The sequence below is a fragment of the Amphibalanus amphitrite genome, unplaced genomic scaffold, assembly GCF_019059575.1.
Source record: "Amphibalanus amphitrite isolate SeventyFive unplaced genomic scaffold, NRLGWU_Aamphi_draft 000976F_arrow, whole genome shotgun sequence".
Lineage (NCBI taxonomy): Eukaryota > Metazoa > Arthropoda > Thecostraca > Balanomorpha > Balanidae > Amphibalanus > Amphibalanus amphitrite.
The window spans coordinates 37,807-55,316 of record NW_024882470.1 but is presented as its reverse complement, the minus strand read 5'-3'; positions in this window follow the sequence as shown (position 1 = coordinate 55,316).

Genomic DNA, 17,510 nt, shown 5'->3' with positions numbered 1-17,510 from the left:
TTTATGACGTGGACGTCATTAGGTCATATTAGATCTTTTGTCAATAACTCCCGATCAAATTGAGCTGACGAGTTGGGACTTGAGAAAACCACCAATGGACTAAGGAAGACCTGCCGAATCAAATGATATGCGACATGACCTCCTTCGACCAATTTCGTGACCTGGGGGCGCTGACCTGACCGTGACCCGAGGTCAACACCTTAAGTTGACCTCACCCAAACAAGTATATCATACGACGCGCCAAGACGGACACCTTAACTTTAGAGCCATTTTTCAGCCGGTTAGAAACATCATAGAAACGGGAAACTGAGTGAAAACCTTTTTTAGACATTTTTCTTCCATTTGCCAGAAGATGAGACTTATACCTGATTCAACAAATAAACTGCAGCTATTTTTGCAAAACCTTGCAAAAACCCGTCTTACCCCACCGGCCACCCCATGGGGTAAGACGGTCACATGGGTAGGGCAAGACGGCCAGCTTCTTTCACCGACCAGCACAGCTCGCAACAAATGCCCGAGATTAGCCGCATTGATACAGTCGCTCGTTGGTCTCAAGTGCTTCGGAAAATGCCAGTATACGAGATTCGTGAGAAGGCGTGTGCTCGTATAGGCATAGGCCCTAGTTCAGAAGCCATGTAGAACCGTTTTTCACATTCATTATTCGAGAATAAACTGTGCCGAAGGAATATTGCTAACATGTCTGTGAGTATCGGAATCGAACATATTCTTATAAGAAATGCTTCTTTTTTCCTACAGCAACAAAAATATTTTCACCATTACAGACCCATTGGATTCATAGTTGCCCGTCTTACCCAAACTCAATGTCAGAAGTTCAGCACGATTTTCTCTGTGGACAATTTGATGGAGACAAAGCAAATCCGCGCCGTAAATGAACACTGATGGCATATGTGATATAAGTGTACCACAGGTGATTGCGAGTTTTTAACTCTATAGTGCTGCACACAAAAGCTTGCACAATACATTATGGATGTTTTCAATGGAATGAGTGTTTTAAAGAAATCAAAATAAAAGATTATGGACTGAACACAAATTCACTGCAGACTTCAATGGTGGTGTGTAGCATGGAAAAGGCAATCCTGGTCCTAATTTTTCTCGCTCGTAGCGCTATTGGTTTGGTCTGCAGAAGGGGTGCCCGTCTTACCTACCCTGACCGTCTTACCCCACTTTCCCCTATAGTATCCTACTCATCACAGGCTGCAAACAGTGACTCGGTTCAGTTCATCGCCACTATTCGAAGTTCTGCAGCGTGGTCATGCTACCGTGTGCTTGCGATTGTCTACCATTTGTGTTGCCAAAATAGGTGTCCAATGTCCATACCCCCCCCCTCCATTGAATAAGTGATGATGTTACGTAACCGACCTGACCTCAGTTGACCCCTAGGAAAAATCCTAGGTAAGCACGCAAATTATGTGCATCGGGAGGATTAAATCCTGCAAGTTTCATCTCCCTGTTAACATTATTTACACACACACCCCTGACGAATATTTGCGATAGCTCCCGAGCGCTTAGAGATAGGAGCGCCAAACTTTCAGTAACTTTTTCCCATCAATTTTACATCTCCTAGAGTAAAAAATTGGACCTAGCCCCCTTGATGACGTCACAGGGTTGATTTTCCTAGACCTTTGCACGGCAAATTTCGACGTCACAGACGTGAACTTCAAACAGCTGCCAAAAATAGAGTTTTAGAGCTAAGGACAAATTTCGAGAACTGTTGTGTAGCATAGGTATGACTTTGGTAAAAATACAAACATAATTTTGGTGACCTGAGGTCAAAGGTCAGATCAATGATTCCGGACTGGGTTTTCAGTTTTTCGCAAATAACTTCTACCATATTGGCCCTAGAGCTAAGACAGTGGTGCCAACGCATTCGTCTTGTGAAGACGCGTCGAATGACACATACTTTGTTTATAAAAGGTTAACCTTTATGTTGACCTCTTGTGATCTCGAATGACCTTTGTTTGACCTTGACACATGAAAGGTGCTATACCTATGATGAATTCGTAGCCGCTGATCACGAATCTGGCATCTACCAGATGGCAGATTGCCAGATTATTTGGTATTTTGTTCTAGGCATCTATTTAGAGTGTCAGGACAGCAAAAATCTTTGAATTATTATGGCTGACTTGAATCAGTGAAATAGCCTCTAGCAAGGATACTCTTGCCTGACCTTAACCTTGGATCAGCCTTAAATGGGAACGTGAACAACAAATAGGTGCCTGACCACCCTCAAAATATTTTTAAACATTTGGCAAATTAGTGCACTGGCGGATCCAGGGGGGGGGGGCACCGGGGCCATGGCCCCCCCAAAAGCCTGAAAGGGGGGGCCAACATATCTTTTGGCCCCCCCCCCAAAACGCTTGGAGAAAAATTAATGTGAGAAGGTTGCGTAGTAGATACCTACGAATCAGCAGCGTGATTCAATAGCGTAGAGAAAGTCAGGGGCGCGGGAACTACTTTCAGACTGGGGGAGCACACCATAATAGAGATCAACCTAGGTGTATCGTGGTGGCTGCTGTGGTCGCACCCCGCTCTATAGCCTGGAGCCGCCACTGAGCCGGCGCCGGTATCGTATGCAGTCTGGGCTGTGGCCGCCCGGGCCACCGCCGCCCCGCTCGCTGAATACAGTTCTCGGCTGGTACTGGTGGCGTCTGCACCCTGGGGTTCGTGAGCCAAGCAAGCAAGCACACAAACATGGCGCAGCCTGCCTTCTGAACTTGCCGTGCCACTCATCAAGCAAGCATAAGCAAGCGTTAGTGACTTTTTTGTGAAGCGTGCATTTCATTATTGTGATTTTTATCAGCCGTTATTGAAGACCTTCGTGTAGCTGCTGTGCTGCATCGTCACTCAAGATGCCTGGTTTCCATCCACCAGAGGACTTTGACTTCACCTCTCCTGAAAAGTGGCCGGCGTGGCGTGATCGCTTCATCCGCTACCGACTGGCATCGGGACTTCACAAGGAGGACGGTGATGTACAAGTAGCTGCGTTGATCTATAGCATGGGCCCGCAGGCCGAGCATATCGTGTCAACTTTTAAGCTAACTGCTGAGCAAAGCAAAGATTTTGATTTTGTGCAGAGCAAGCTAGACGAGTATTTCATTCCGAGACGGAACTTCGTTGCAGAACGTCACAACTTCGAGCTCCGCTGCCAAGGGTCACACGAGACCAACGAATCGTATATCAGGGCATTGTTCTCTCTCGCCGAGCATTGTGGCTTTGCAGACGCTGACGAGCGGATCCGGGATCGTCTCATATCAGGGATGTCCGACAGGGAGCTGTCCCGTAAGATCCAGCTCAAATCGCTCGAGGAAGAAGTGTCTATGAATACGGTCATTACTATGATGCGTAACGTCGAAATCGTAAGCAGCCGTGACAGCTCCGGTCCATTTGATGTCAACAGGGTTCAAGCACCGACGCAGTACGGACAGCCGCGCCAGCAGCCGCAGCACGCCCGTCAGCGCCAGCGTGGCCATCAGCAGCAGCACCAACGGCGCCAGCAGCACGGGCGACAGCAGCAGTCACCTGTCACGCAGCCACGACAGCAAGCGCGTCACATCGACTCTGCAACAACATGCAGGTATTGCGGGAGAGAGCGGCATGCTTTACCGAGGGACTGCCCCGCTAAGGGAAAAGTTTGTTCCAACTGTCAGAAAATGGATCACTTCGCAGCCGTCTGCCGATCACCTAGCGTCAGGCAGATAGAGCGTACAGAATCAAGCGAGCCGTTAGCGCCACATGATGCTTTCGTTGGCGAAATCGACAAAGCGTGCGCGCCGTGGAGAATCACAGTCAGTCTCTGCGGTCAGGAGGTCACGTTCAAAGTTGATTCTGGTGCCGACGTTAGCATTCTGTCTTTGAAAACCTACCAGCGACTGAACCTGCCCTCCCTTGAGCATGCCTCAAGCACGCTCACTAGCGTCGGTGGCGTGCTAACCGTAAAAGGAAAGCTGCATGGGACAATCATGTTCAAAAGCAAAGCGGAGTCGGAGGTGTTCTATGTAGTGGACTCAGCAGATAACCTCCTCTCCCGGTCGGCGTGCTCGCGTCTGGGTGTTCTCCAGTTCACAGGAGAGGTGCATGAAGATGTCTTCGGAGAAGCAGGTCTCATGAAGACGGCACCGATCAGCATCCGGCTACGCGAGGATGCCGTCCCGGTCGCCCTCTCCACAGCAAGACACGTCCCCCTGCCGCTGATGAAGCCAGTGGAGGAGGAGCTGAAGAGAATGGAAGAGCAGGGCATCATCGTACCAGAGACTGAACCCACAGACTGGGTATCCGCGCTCGTCCCCGTTCCGAAGAACAGTGGTGTCCGGATCACAGTTGACTACAAAAAGCTGAACCAAGCCGTAAAGCGTGAGATCTTCCCGATCCCGACCCTGGAGCACCTGACGTCCAAGCTGGGCGGTGCGACACTGTTCTCCAAGCTGGACGCTTCTTCTGGCTTCTACCAGATCCCGTTGGACGAAGCAAGCTCCAAAATGACTACGTTCATTACACCGTTCGGCAGGAAGAGGTTCCTGCGCCTGCCGATGGGAATCTCACTGGCTCCGGAGTGCTTCCAGCGAAAGATGCAGGAGATGCTGGATGGACTGCCTGGAGTCATCGTCTACATGGACGACACGCTGGTTTTTGGAGATGCAAGCAACCATGACGCACGTCTCGAAGCCGTCATCAGAAGAATCCATGAATCTGGCCTCAAGCTGAACAAGACGAAATGTGAGTTCCGAAGGGACGAGGTCAAGTTTCTTGGCATGAAGATAAGCAAGAATGGCATCGGCGTGGACGACGAGAAGCTCGAAGCGATACAGCAGCTCCAGCAGCCAAAGAACGTCACAGAGCTCCGGTCTCTGCTAGGGGTGGTCAACTACCTCTGCAGGTTCGTCCCGCACATCCAGGAGCGCCTAAGGCCCCTCAACGATCTGCTGAAAAAGGACGCTGCGTGGAACTGGACGCCTCAGCAGCAGCAAGCACTGGATGATGTGAAAGCAGCCGTCACGTCCGCTCCAGTCCTGGCGTTCTACGACCCAGCGCGTGAGACAGTGGTCAGCGCAGACGCAAGCAGCTACGGAATCGGAGGATGCATCCTTCAGAAGCATGGTTCCAGCTTCAAGCCCGTCGCATTCTGCAGCAGAAGTCTGACGGACACAGAGACGAGGTGGGCCCAGATTGAAAAGGAACTACTCGCTGCAACTTGGACATGCGAAAAGATGCACATGTTCCTGTCTGGACTGCCGTCGTTCGACCTACAACTGGATCACAAGCCACTGATCCCGCTCATCAACACGAAAAATCTCGTAGATGCGCCAATCAGGTGTCAGCGCATGCTCATGCGACTAATGCGTTACAACGCAACAGCGGTGTTCATTCCAGGGAAGCAGCACCTGGTACCTGACTTCCTCTCGCGTCATCCACTTCAGAAGCACGATGCGATCGGCGCTGTGCTACAGGAAGACGTCCACAACTTCTGCAAGAGGGTCTTCGATGACCTGCCCGCCACACCGCAGCGTCTAGTGGAGATCAGCAGGGCACAACAGGCAGATGAACTCCTCCAGCGCGTGGTTCAGCAGACTCTCTCTGGCTGGAAGGAGGGAGCAAAGCACCCCGACATGCTGGACTACTTCGCCGCGCGTGGAGAAATCAGCGTTCTCTACCTGACAAGCGGCACACTGCTGATGTACAGCCTACTTCGCCAAAAAGATCCTCACCTCGCTCTCCTGAACTACCGAACAACGGCTGTGGAAGCCACAGGATACTCCCCGGCCCGCCTTCTGATGGGACGTGAGCTTCAGTCCCGTCTCCCCGTCGCTCAGCAGCCCGCCAAGAAGGCATGGCGGCACGCCAAACTCCGCGATGGGCGGAGAAAGAAGAAACAGGAGTCAACCGTCAATCAGAGGCGAGGCGCCCGCGACCTGCCTCCGCTGCAGCCCGGCGCCAGAGTCCGGATCAAGACAGAAAAGGGCAGCTGGTCGGAGCCCGCCATCGTCACGCAAAGGCTCTCCAGACGCAGCTATCTGGTGGAGCTCGGCGGCTGCCAATATCGCCGCAACCGACGGCACCTGCTGCTGATCCCTCCTGTTCCGTTACAGGTCCCGGCACAGCACGGAACCGTGCAACGGGCAGCACCAGTGCCACCTCCGGTGGTGCCGCCGACATCCGTGGCAGTACCACGCCCGGTGGTGACGCCACCACCACCACAGCAGCTTCCGCCAGCTGCGCCGTCGCCTGAGCCGGCGACGTCTCCGCTGGCACCCGCTCCACTATCAGTGCAGCCCGCTGACGACCCCGTACACGTTAGCCCTCGTAAAACTCGCAGCGGTCGGATTTTCGGGGTTTAAGAAAACCAGCTTTGTGCTTGGAGTACAGCTAGTAGATCTTATTAGCATACGCGTAAGAGGGGGAGATGTATCGTGGTGGCTGCTGTGGTCGCACCCCGCTCTATAGCCTAGAGCCGCCGCTGAGCCGGCGCCGGTATCGTATGCAGTCTGGGCTGTGGCCGCCCGGGCCACCGCCGCCCCGCTCGCTGAATACAGTTCTCGGCTGGTACTGGTGGCGTCTGCACCCTGGGGTTCGTGAGCCAAGCAAGCAAGCACACAAACACTAGGGTCCCCCAAATCTAGTTTTCTCACCGGTTTTAGGCCACCTATTTTTCATCCCTTGGCTTTTTCAACAAAAAAAGAAACAGTTGCAAAAAAGGACGGTATTCCGTTTGAAAGTTGTGGGGGCACCATATCTTTTGGCCCCCCCCCCCCAAAACGCTTGGAGAAAAATTAATGTGAGAAGGTTGCGTAGTAGATACCTACTAGAATCAGCAGCGTGATTCAATAGCGTAGAGAAAGTCAGGGGCGCGGGAACTACTTTCAGACTGGGGGAGCACACCATAATAGAGATCAACCTAGGGTCCCCCAAATCTAGTTTTCTCACCGGTTTTAGGCCACCTATTTTTCATCCCTTGGCTTTTTCAACAAAAAAAAGAAACAGTTGCAAAAAAGGACGGTATTCCGTTTGAAAGTTGTGGGGGCACCGCCCCCACTGGCGGATTCAAGGGGGCCACCGGGGCCATGGGCCCAAAAAGCCTGAAAGAGGGGGCCAACATATCTTTTGGCCCCCCAAAACGCTCGAAGAAAAATTAATGTGAGAAGGTTGTGTAGTAGATACTTACTAGAATCAGCAGCGTGATTCAATAGCGTAGAGAAACCCAGGGGCGCGGGAACTACTTTTAGACGGGGGGGGGGGGGGGGGGAGGTCACACCATGATAGAGATCAACCTAGGATCCCCCAAATATAGTTTTCTCGCCGGTTTTAGGCCACTTATTTTTCATCCCTTGGCTTTTTCAACAAAAAAAGAAAACATTTGCAAAAAGGAGCGGTATTCTGTCTGAAAGTTGTGGGGGCACCGCCCGCACGGCCCCAGAGTTGGGGGGGGGGGGCAAGCTGCCACCACTGCCCCCTCCCCCCGGTTCCCGCGCCTATGGAGAAACTACCGGGTTTACTAGCTTCCTTCATAAAGTGTCGTCATGTCTTATCGTCACCCGAGAAGGTCTTATTGCATAAATATCGATTGAGCTGTCAAGTTAACAAACTTGCTGTGGCAGCCTGACCTGACATGACCCGGCAACTTTTCATTCACGGAATATGCGAAATAAATTTTTTAGGAAAACTCACTGAGTTTTCGTTGAAAAAAAACTTGTTTTGTTTCGTAATTGTACAAGAAGCATATGAGGGACCTTTTTGTCCCTTCCTGCGAAACGGTAAAAGACTTATTTCGGTCACAGCTCAGGCCAATCTCTAAGGGTCAGTCGGGTCACTTATTTCTTAAAAGGGTCCTTACGGCATCCAAGGACCAATTCCGGCTTTTGAGTGCGCCACATCAGCATTTGATGCTACGACAGATGTCGAAATCTGAATATATGTTACAGGCCGTATGAAAATTCGGTCCGTTTGCAAACGGCCTGGCCCAGTCAGGCCATATGAAACTACCTGAAAACACCGGCCGTTTGCAAACTATGACCTGAAATATCAGACCGTTTGAAAACGACCTAGTTAGTTTCGGCCTAGCGGATCCAGGGGGGCCACGGGGTCATGTCCCCAAGCCTGAAAGGGGAACAACATATATTTTTTGTCCCCAAAAACACAAAATGAATGTGAGAAGGGCGTAGTAGGTAGAGAGAAAATACCGTATCATTAAAAATCTGTGAGCTTGATAAAAGTGTTGGTCTTGTCTTCACCCAAGAAGTTCTTATTGCACACTTTAACCATGGATGAAAGAACCTTCATCCCCTGGTTCTCCTTCATCCATGCTTTAACTCTCGATCGACGTGTGAAGTTATCGTGTAAGGTATCATGAAGCCGATCGCGACGAAACTTTAGTACCCTCATGGTGACAAAGTCTGAAAATTTCATGACCCTGACCCAAGTGAACTTTGACTTGTGGCCTATTTCTCGAGACTTTTTGGCCATGTTGGAGGCCATGTTTGGCCGGAATAGCGATTCGGCGTATGTCGGCTCACATTATCCGCGCTTTTATAGTCTTTTCGTGGTTTAAAACGCTCAAACATGTGATATGATGTTGCTCCCACGCATTAGGGCGGATGCCAATGTCACCTTACGGTCAAGTCAGGTCATTGACCTTTGATGACCTCGGTGCACTTTTCCGAGTTTAACATGTTTCTAGGATAGTTTCGTTTAGCTGATTTTAAATTTAGCATTTTGCAGCCATTTGAACATTTACGAAGTAGTTTTGATGCCTTCGTATCATGTTACGTAGCTGCCAGTGGTAGTGGACACCTGCTATACGGACGCCCATAAGTACTCCTACTGGTTGATCTGACCTGACCTGCCCCGACATGGTCTAAACGCATGAAGACATTAACTATGATCCAAACTAACATGAAATTTGTGATCAGCACAAAAAAACGTATTACAGCCTTACTTTAGGAGGTTCTGACAGGTCCTGATTTTCCCGTCTTTTGGGTCTGTGACCTGACCTGGGCGGTGTTTCACGGCACGCTGCCAGCCGCTGCCAGCGCTGATGGCACTTTTGGTTTCAATGGAGACATCAACAAGCCTATACCCACAACACTACCGAAGGCTGACCTTAGCTCGCGGAATGCGCTGTCAGCGGCTGTCAGCACGACCGTGAAACACCGCCCTGGAAGGTCAACCAATGACCAAGGACCTTAAAATCGGGTATCATCGGCTTCGTCTCGTCACTCACGGGCAACACGCCTGTTTTTTTTTCCGCGAGCTCTAGCTTAATCAGGGGCCGAACGGCAGGGGGTCCAACCGACACCTCCCAGCCCGCGAAGGCTGCGCCACGCACCGACCCGGAGCGGGCTAATTGGTCGACAAAAGCAATTTGAAGTGTTTTCAAAGTAATATTTAGGCTCGGGTTGGGTGGGCTACCATTTCTATATTTTTTTTTTATTTTTAGTTAAAAAAAATATCGTTTCAGGGCTGTGACGAAAAAATAAGTGGCCTAAATCCGATGAGAAAACAGGATTTGGGGGTACCCTAGGTTTGGTTACTTGCAGGAGTTGGCCCCCCCCCCCCAAAAACGCAAGTCTGGATCCGCCAGTGAATTAGTGTGTAAGAAATACGAAGAAGTGCGAAGTTTAGAAGGGCAAGTTTAGTCATGACCTTGACCTTGACCTCAAATTTTAATAACATCATCGGATTCCTTAGATTCTTCTCTGCCGTTTCCTACCTGTTTCAACCTATTTTATGTATTCTGACATCCTGTGGAACACATCGCTTGATATCACTATACACATATGCTCGTTTTTGCCATTGACCTTGACCTCTGACCTTGAAAATTGACCTGAGGCCAAAATTTTAAGGTGCCTTAGAATCGTCAAGCAGAGGTCTTTCGTTTGGTACCATTTATTTCGTGGCTCCTATATTTACGGAGTTAGTGGGGGGGGGGGAGGGGCGGGGTAAATATTGTCCCCCCGGGCTACGGTGGTTGAGCTTACCCCCTCCCCGGTTCGGCCGGGTTAAAGATCCCCTGGGAGTTGGAACTGAGGGCGTGCGAAGTTGCGACATTTAATTTGCCTGTCAGAGCTGTATAGTCGACTACAGAATGATGTTCCACTTTTCACAGACAATTATTTGCCTGGAGTGGTAGGCTGTGCCGCATCACACGGGCTGAGTTCACAAATTATAGCTTTGTCCCAATGCTCACAATCGACACGCTTAATTGCGTGATAAACGGCACAACTTAGCGCTCCGGTCAACTGATAGCTTCTGACTTTCTGAGGAGTGGAACATCATTCTGTAGTTGACTATACTTTTAACGTCATAGGTCAAATGCGGTTGGCGTCGGTAAGATTCAGCTCTTGAATCAAAAGTCAAGTATGACACCTTTCAGCTTTCGTGACTAACGGTTTCCGAACATTAACGAGACAAAGGAAAACGGCAGGGGGCGAGCCCCTCGGCCGGAGCCACCATAATCTACATACATTTATATATATATATATATATATATATATATATATATATATATATATATATATATATATATATATATATATATATATATATATATATATATATATATATATATATATATATATATATATATATATATATATATATATATATATATATATATATATATATATTTTCATTAAGACAAGTTTCATTAAACAGTACTGCACTTTTTGCTTTGCTAAGTTTCTTGTTGAGTTTTTGGATCTTGTTAAATGAAACTGTTTAATGAAACTTGTCTCAATGAAAATATTCTGCCCAAATATACAAACGTGATATATATATATATATATATATATATATATATATATATATATATATATATATATATATATATATATATGTATATATATATATATATATATATATATATATATATATATATATATATATATATATATATATATATATATATATATATATATATATATATATATATATATATATATATATATATATATATATATATATATATATATATATAAAATGAGCTTTTTGCTTATTTCGTGAAGAGTGTGAGTACTTAAAGTACTTATTGTACTTGCATAGATATGTACTTTGTACATTGCTACCAAGTCCTGCCCAGCGCCGTGCAGGTGGGTAGGGGAGATAGGTCATATTGCGCCACCTTAAGGATATCGGCCTATTGCGGCTAAAGTTGACCAGCTGGGGCATTCCACGATAGATCGTACCAGGCCCGTCACCCTCATCTCTCAGATTTTAATGAAAATCGGTCCTAGGGGTAATCATAGGCCCCAAAGACGCCTGGCAAAATATCAGACTTCTCAGATCAAAACTTTTTGAGTTATATTGTATTACATTTTTTTAACTTCGGTATGTAACGGTGAGTTTGATGGCCTATAACTCAAGAACGGGTTAAGCAACCAACAAAAAGTAAACAACACTAAGCTTGCGATGAATCAAAAATTAATATTACTATTTAAAAATTCCAAAGAAAAAATTTCATTGTTGAGCAAAAACCTTAATCTTTTTTCATTTGCCGCTAATGACTTTTGGGACCAAAATTTTTCACATTTCTATTTTTTCAAAATAATCTTCATGTCATTGCAAATCGACATGCAAAAAATTAGAAAGGTGTTCTTTCTATAAGTTCCTCATTTTCCCGCAAACAAAATGGGTTTCGGAGGGGTTGATACGACCCCAGCACGCCGTTTCGCTTCTAATAGAGCTAGAGCTTCGCGGGAAAAACGGGCGTGTGTGCCGTTACAAGTCGCAGCGATTGGTACCCGATTTTAAGGTCTCAGGTTGACCGGTAGCGTCTGAGGTCAGGTCACGTGACTGAAGTTACGGGTTCGGTTTTTAGTAAATAACTTCGCAAAAAATGGCCACAGAGCCGCGATTTTGGCATCATTGTGTTCGCCTAGCTCAGGTGCATCGAATGGTATACTTTTTGCTAGGGTGAGGTCAACTTAAGTAGTTGACCTCGGGTCAAGGTCAGGTCAGAGCCGCTCAGGTCACGAAGCTGGGCAAAGGGTATCATATGGCATATCATTCGATTCGGAAGGTCTTCCCGAGTCCATTGGTGGCTTGCCCGACTCTCTAGCTCTATTTGATCGGGAGTTATTGACGAAAAACTCGTACGACCCTAGTGACGTCATAAATGACGTCACGCAAGGTTAACAATGCAAAAGTAAAGCATTGGACTTTGCAAGGAGTGCATGAAATCACGATACCATGTACGTGGGATAGTTTTAGATCATTCTCGGCGCCAAAATAACAGTTTTTATATTTCCCCATTGATTTATAACAGTGATGTCACGTGACCGACCTGACCTCATGTAACCTTGAAAAATTCCCAGATATACAAGTTGTGAGACCTCTGGAGGACACCATGTATGCGTCCTGTAACTTTCATCTCGGACAGCTATAGTCATTGGCGTCCAAAACAATGTCAGAACCAAACAGCCTTTTTCACCCTCGCGCTTATAGGAAAGAGGGTTGAATGAACCCTCTTTTCACTTTTTTCAGATGACTCAGACTTAAATTGAAATTTCAGTAACCCGTGATGTCACTAGGCAGCTTTACCACGCCGTTTGTAAGCTCCCCTCCCGAAATCACTATTCGAAACCGTTATCGTGACGTAAAATAAATACATTTATAGAAAGAACACCTTCCTAATTTTTCGCATACTTTTTAACAATGAGCCAAATATTTTTTTTAAAGAAATAAAAATTCAAAAAAATTTGGTCCCAAAGTCCAAAAAATACAAATGAAAGAAAACTCGATATGTCATATATCAAAAAGAGCGTATTTTTCGAAATTTCAAAAATACATATTAATCTCTGTTTCATTGCAAGTTCAATGTTATATAACATTTGGCATTTGAATAATCCGTCTTAGAGTTACCTACAGCCCGCCAAACTTAGCGCTGCAAAGCAAGATCCAAAAAATGTTATACACCATAACTCAAAAAATACTTATCTGATAAGCCTGAAATTGTTACAGGTGAATTCAGAGCCCCTGATTACCCCTGAGACCAATTCTCGTCAAATTCCGAGAGATGAGGGTGTCAAATTGGAAAAAAAGTGGTACGATCTATCGTGGACCCCAGCTGTCATGCTTGATGATATCTCAAATTGTACCTCAGTTATTTTGGCATCAAATTACAACTCCTAATTTGTATCACACCCATAAAAATTAACAAGATAAAATTTTTCCGACACACCTGCAAAGGGCGCATTTACGGACTACCCCATCAAAAAGCGCCCATGCCTCTCATGTAAAAGCGCCCTATTAAAAACAACGGTTTGCCACCTAACTAAGTAGCCTATTTGAGCGTGTCAGCCCATTAACCATTTATGCTGTGAAGGCTAAGGTAATGGTAAGGTGAGCGCTCTAATAATCAAAGTGTTCAATGAAATGTGTCCCAACCATCAGATGCTGTTTCTCTGGGTTGAAGAATAGGGCGTAAATAGGGTGGGCACAATTACGAATGGAACACATTTTTCATGAGCTTCAAATATGGCGAGGACAGCGAAGCCACGGTGGTGATAAACTTTCAAAACTACCATTAAACGAGCAATTAACAATGATTATTAGTTGAATCACTATCTCTAAGATAAACCATGACACTAGCAAAGGTCGAAATAGACTGTTTCGCGTAAGAAAACAGAGGAAATCACAAAAAAATGGTCTGCGAGAAAGCTGAGACACCTCACCTGCCCCCGTGGACCGGAATAAGAGCGAGTTATTGGTGGTGAAGTAGATGCACATATTCGAGCATTCATTTGAATCGAATTTTGGACCGGAGGAAGGTGTGGCGCATTTAAGAACATGGCGCAATATGACTCTCTCCCCTAAGCATTTACCAATTATACGCGAGTCTGACCAGACCTAGGGGAGTGTCGGGGATCGGGACGACGCTGCAGGCCGGGAGCGTGGCGATGATAGGGTGTTGGTACTACTGGTCACTGTAAGCCAATGTGATCAGTTACAGTCGGACTTTTTTTTTTTGCTCGGCCAGCCTAACGCCAGTCTCGAGCGGTGGGACAGTAAACCCGGCAATTTTGGCCGGGGTGCAAAAGTTACGTTAAACCGGTTTATGTTAACCCGGGAGCAAATAACAACGTGGGAGCCTATCTTAGGTGTAGCAAAGCTAACTGAATACTTACTTGTTGCCGAAATGCCGAAAGAAGGTGCTGGAACCGAAAACACAACATTGGTTTATGTATTTATTAACAGTCATACACACAGTCAGTGCAAGGTGTCAGTGTTCGGTTGTGGGGTGTAATAGCCAGGGAAAAAGTTCTATGAACTGAAAAAAACCGGCGATCCCAGGTGCCTAATATCAGACACACTTTACAGGCGAAAGGCGATATCACGTGTGGCCGTGTCGTACACAGAGTGAAAAACCAGATCTAGCCACTGCCCACTGGAAGAAAATTACCATTTCACAAAACCGGCACATATGTACATCCCGGGTCTCCCCTATACCTATAAGCCTATAGCCGCCTAAACAATAAGCATGCACAATGTTCTTGGATTCTCTAGCTTTAGGCTCAGCTTGTGAAACGGTCTACTTTAGGTTTCTTTACCGCCTCCCTTCTTTCTCTCGCTACCGTTGTCGCCAGCGTCGCCGTCGTCGCCAGCGACGCGGTGTCGGCAGTGACGGCAAAAACGTCGCTCCGCCGCCGCGCCGATCGATGACGGCCGAGACGTCTCGACGGGCCGCCGCCGCCTTCGTCCAGGTGCCGCCGCCATTCAGGCCGCCGCCGGCCGTGAAGACACGCCAGCGCTGTCACACGGCCTCACCAAAAACACCGGCCACACAAAAACACCGCTGAAAGCCGGCGTTTTCACCGGCCGAGCCGGGTCGGGTCGGTCCGCCCGGCCGCCATTATAGTGAGTTCGTGGTTGGGAATGGTGCATGGAAGCCTGCAGCGAGCTGCACGGATAGGATAGGTGTTGTCGGAAGTGGTAGTAATCGGGCCATTTTTGGCAGACGTTTCATGAAATACCTACCAAAATAACCAATGGGACATGTAAATCCTGACTATTGTTCTTTTATTGAAAGGAGAATAAGGAGGCCCGTCGCAAACTGTTCGAAATGCCCTGATTTTCTAGCCGTTAGCGCTGTACGCAGGGGCGGATCCAAGGGGGGGGGGGGGTCACATGGGTCATGGCCCCCCCCCCCTTGAGGCCCGGGGGCCCAAAGACCTGCCAGGGGCACCACCGGCCTATCAGGGGTATCACAGTCCTGACAGGGGCACCACAGGACCGCCAGGGGCACCACAGGCCTAGCAGGGACACCACGGGCCTGGTGCCCCTGGGCCCTGACAGGACTGTAACGCCCCTGACAAGCCTGAAGTGTCCCCGGCAGGCACGTGGTGCCCCTGACAGGCCTGAGGCGCCCCTGCAAGGCCGGTGGTGCCCCTGGCAGGCCTGTGGTGTCCATGGCAGGCCTGTGGTGCCCTTGCTAGGCCTCTGGTGCCCCTGACAGGCTTGTAATGCCCCTGGAAGGACTGTGGTGCCCCTGACAGGCTTGCGGTGCCCTTGGAAGGACTGTGGTGTCCCTGGGCCCTGACAAGCCTGAGGTGCCCCTGACAGGCCCGTGGTGCCCTTGTTAGGCCTGTGGTGCCCCTGGCAGGCCTCTGGTGCCCCTGGCAGGTCTGTGGTGCCCCATGGCAGGTCTGTGGCGCCCCTGGCAGACCTGTGTTGACTGGTGCCCCTGCTAGGTCGCTGGTGCCCCTCACAGACCTGTGGTGCCCCTGGGCCTTGACAAGCCTGAGATGCCTGGCTATGACAGGCTCGTGGTGCCCCTGATAGAACAGTGGTGCCCTTGCTAGGCCTGTAGTGCCCCTGGCAGGCCTCTGGTGCCCCTGCTACCCCTGCGCCCGGAGAGGACTATGGTGCCCCTGAAAAGCCTGAAGTGCCTCTCGACAGGCCCGTGGTGCCCCTGACAGGCCCAAGTTACCCCTGCGAGGTCGGTGGTGCTCCTGACAGGCCTCTGGTGCCCCTGGCAGGTCTGTGGTGCCCCCTGGCAGGCCTGTGTTGACTGGTGCCCCTGCTAGGCCGCTGGTGCCCCTCACAGGCCTGCGGTGCCCCTGGAAGGACTGTGGTGCCCCTGCCCCTAGGGGTGCTCATGGGCCCAACAGGCCCGTTCTGCCCCTGACAGGCCTGTCGTGTATACTTGCTAGACCTGTGGTGCCCCTGCTTCCTGGCAGGCCTGTGGTGCCCCTGCTTCCTGGCGGACCTGTGGCGCCCCTACAAGGCCGTAGGTGCCCCTGACAGGTTTGTGGTGTCCCTGGAAGGACTTTGGTGCCCCTGACAAGCCTGAAATGTCAAGGACAGACCCTTTAGACGCCAGGGTCAAGTTCGTCGGACTGACAACGATTCGCTTACCTGATAACGTTCCTGGTAAGTACTCACTACTCAGCGTCCACAACATATATACACATAACACGTTCATATATACTTGCTTACAATTGGTAAATGTGGTTGTGGGTAAGAGTTAAGATACTGACTGAAAATAAAAAAACTGAAAATGGGGGCACCACCAAAATTAAGTGGACGAAATCCGTTGAGTTTTTAATTTTGGGTATAGGTAGGGGCACCACTTCGATTCATGACCCTCCCCTTGGAGTTTTCCTGGATCCGCCCCTGGCTGTACGTAATAAATCACTTTTCGCATAATATATTTTGTTAGATATTAGTGTATAAGGCTTTGGTGCCCACACAGATGAATGCAAAACTAAAGTCAAACATATATGTACCTACCTTTTATAGAATACTTTCATGAATAATAACCCTTTTTTCCAAAGATTGCTTGCTTACTTTCTTTATACAGCATTCATATCGAATGGCTTGAGTAAATGAAACTGCTATTACACGGCGCTATTTGCTCCAGACGCAATGATGCAGTTCCTTCAGTAATTCGTGGCAGATGACCATGACAATTAGACAGGATATGGTGCTAAGTTTAGATGTAGGGATATTTATTTCATCAGCGTGGAAATAAAGATAAAACACAGCCTGAACAGTCTACGTGATGGCGGTGCAGCTTCCAATGAAACATGGTAAGTTGCAGCATGAATACTTAACTTATGTGCGCTTTGGCATGCATCACGAAACGTAAGTACCGACACAATTTAAAAAGCAAATATTTCCTGTACTCGTACGCATTGCTCACTTCCTGGTCCCCAACGTTCCGACAAATCCATGGGCCCGCCGCTCTGCTGGCCCGCTGGCTACAGATTATCCCGCCCCGTCTTTCTATTGACTGGCCAGAGGATTGGCGTGGCTCTCGGACAGTGGTCTCGTCTGTTCCATAGGTGGCCTCCTCCGGCTCTCCCCGTCCCGATCCGGCTCTCCTATTGAGAACTCGAGCCCCCCGGCGCTCTACCGTCTCCAAATCCACCATTAGCAGTCAAAAACCGGTCATTAAAATTAATTGCAGCGCGGATTTGTTTGCGGCGCGTGGCCGTTTTGTCGTGGCACGTGCGGCACGTGCCGGCACGAGGGCGCTCGGCGGCGCCACGTGGCGGACG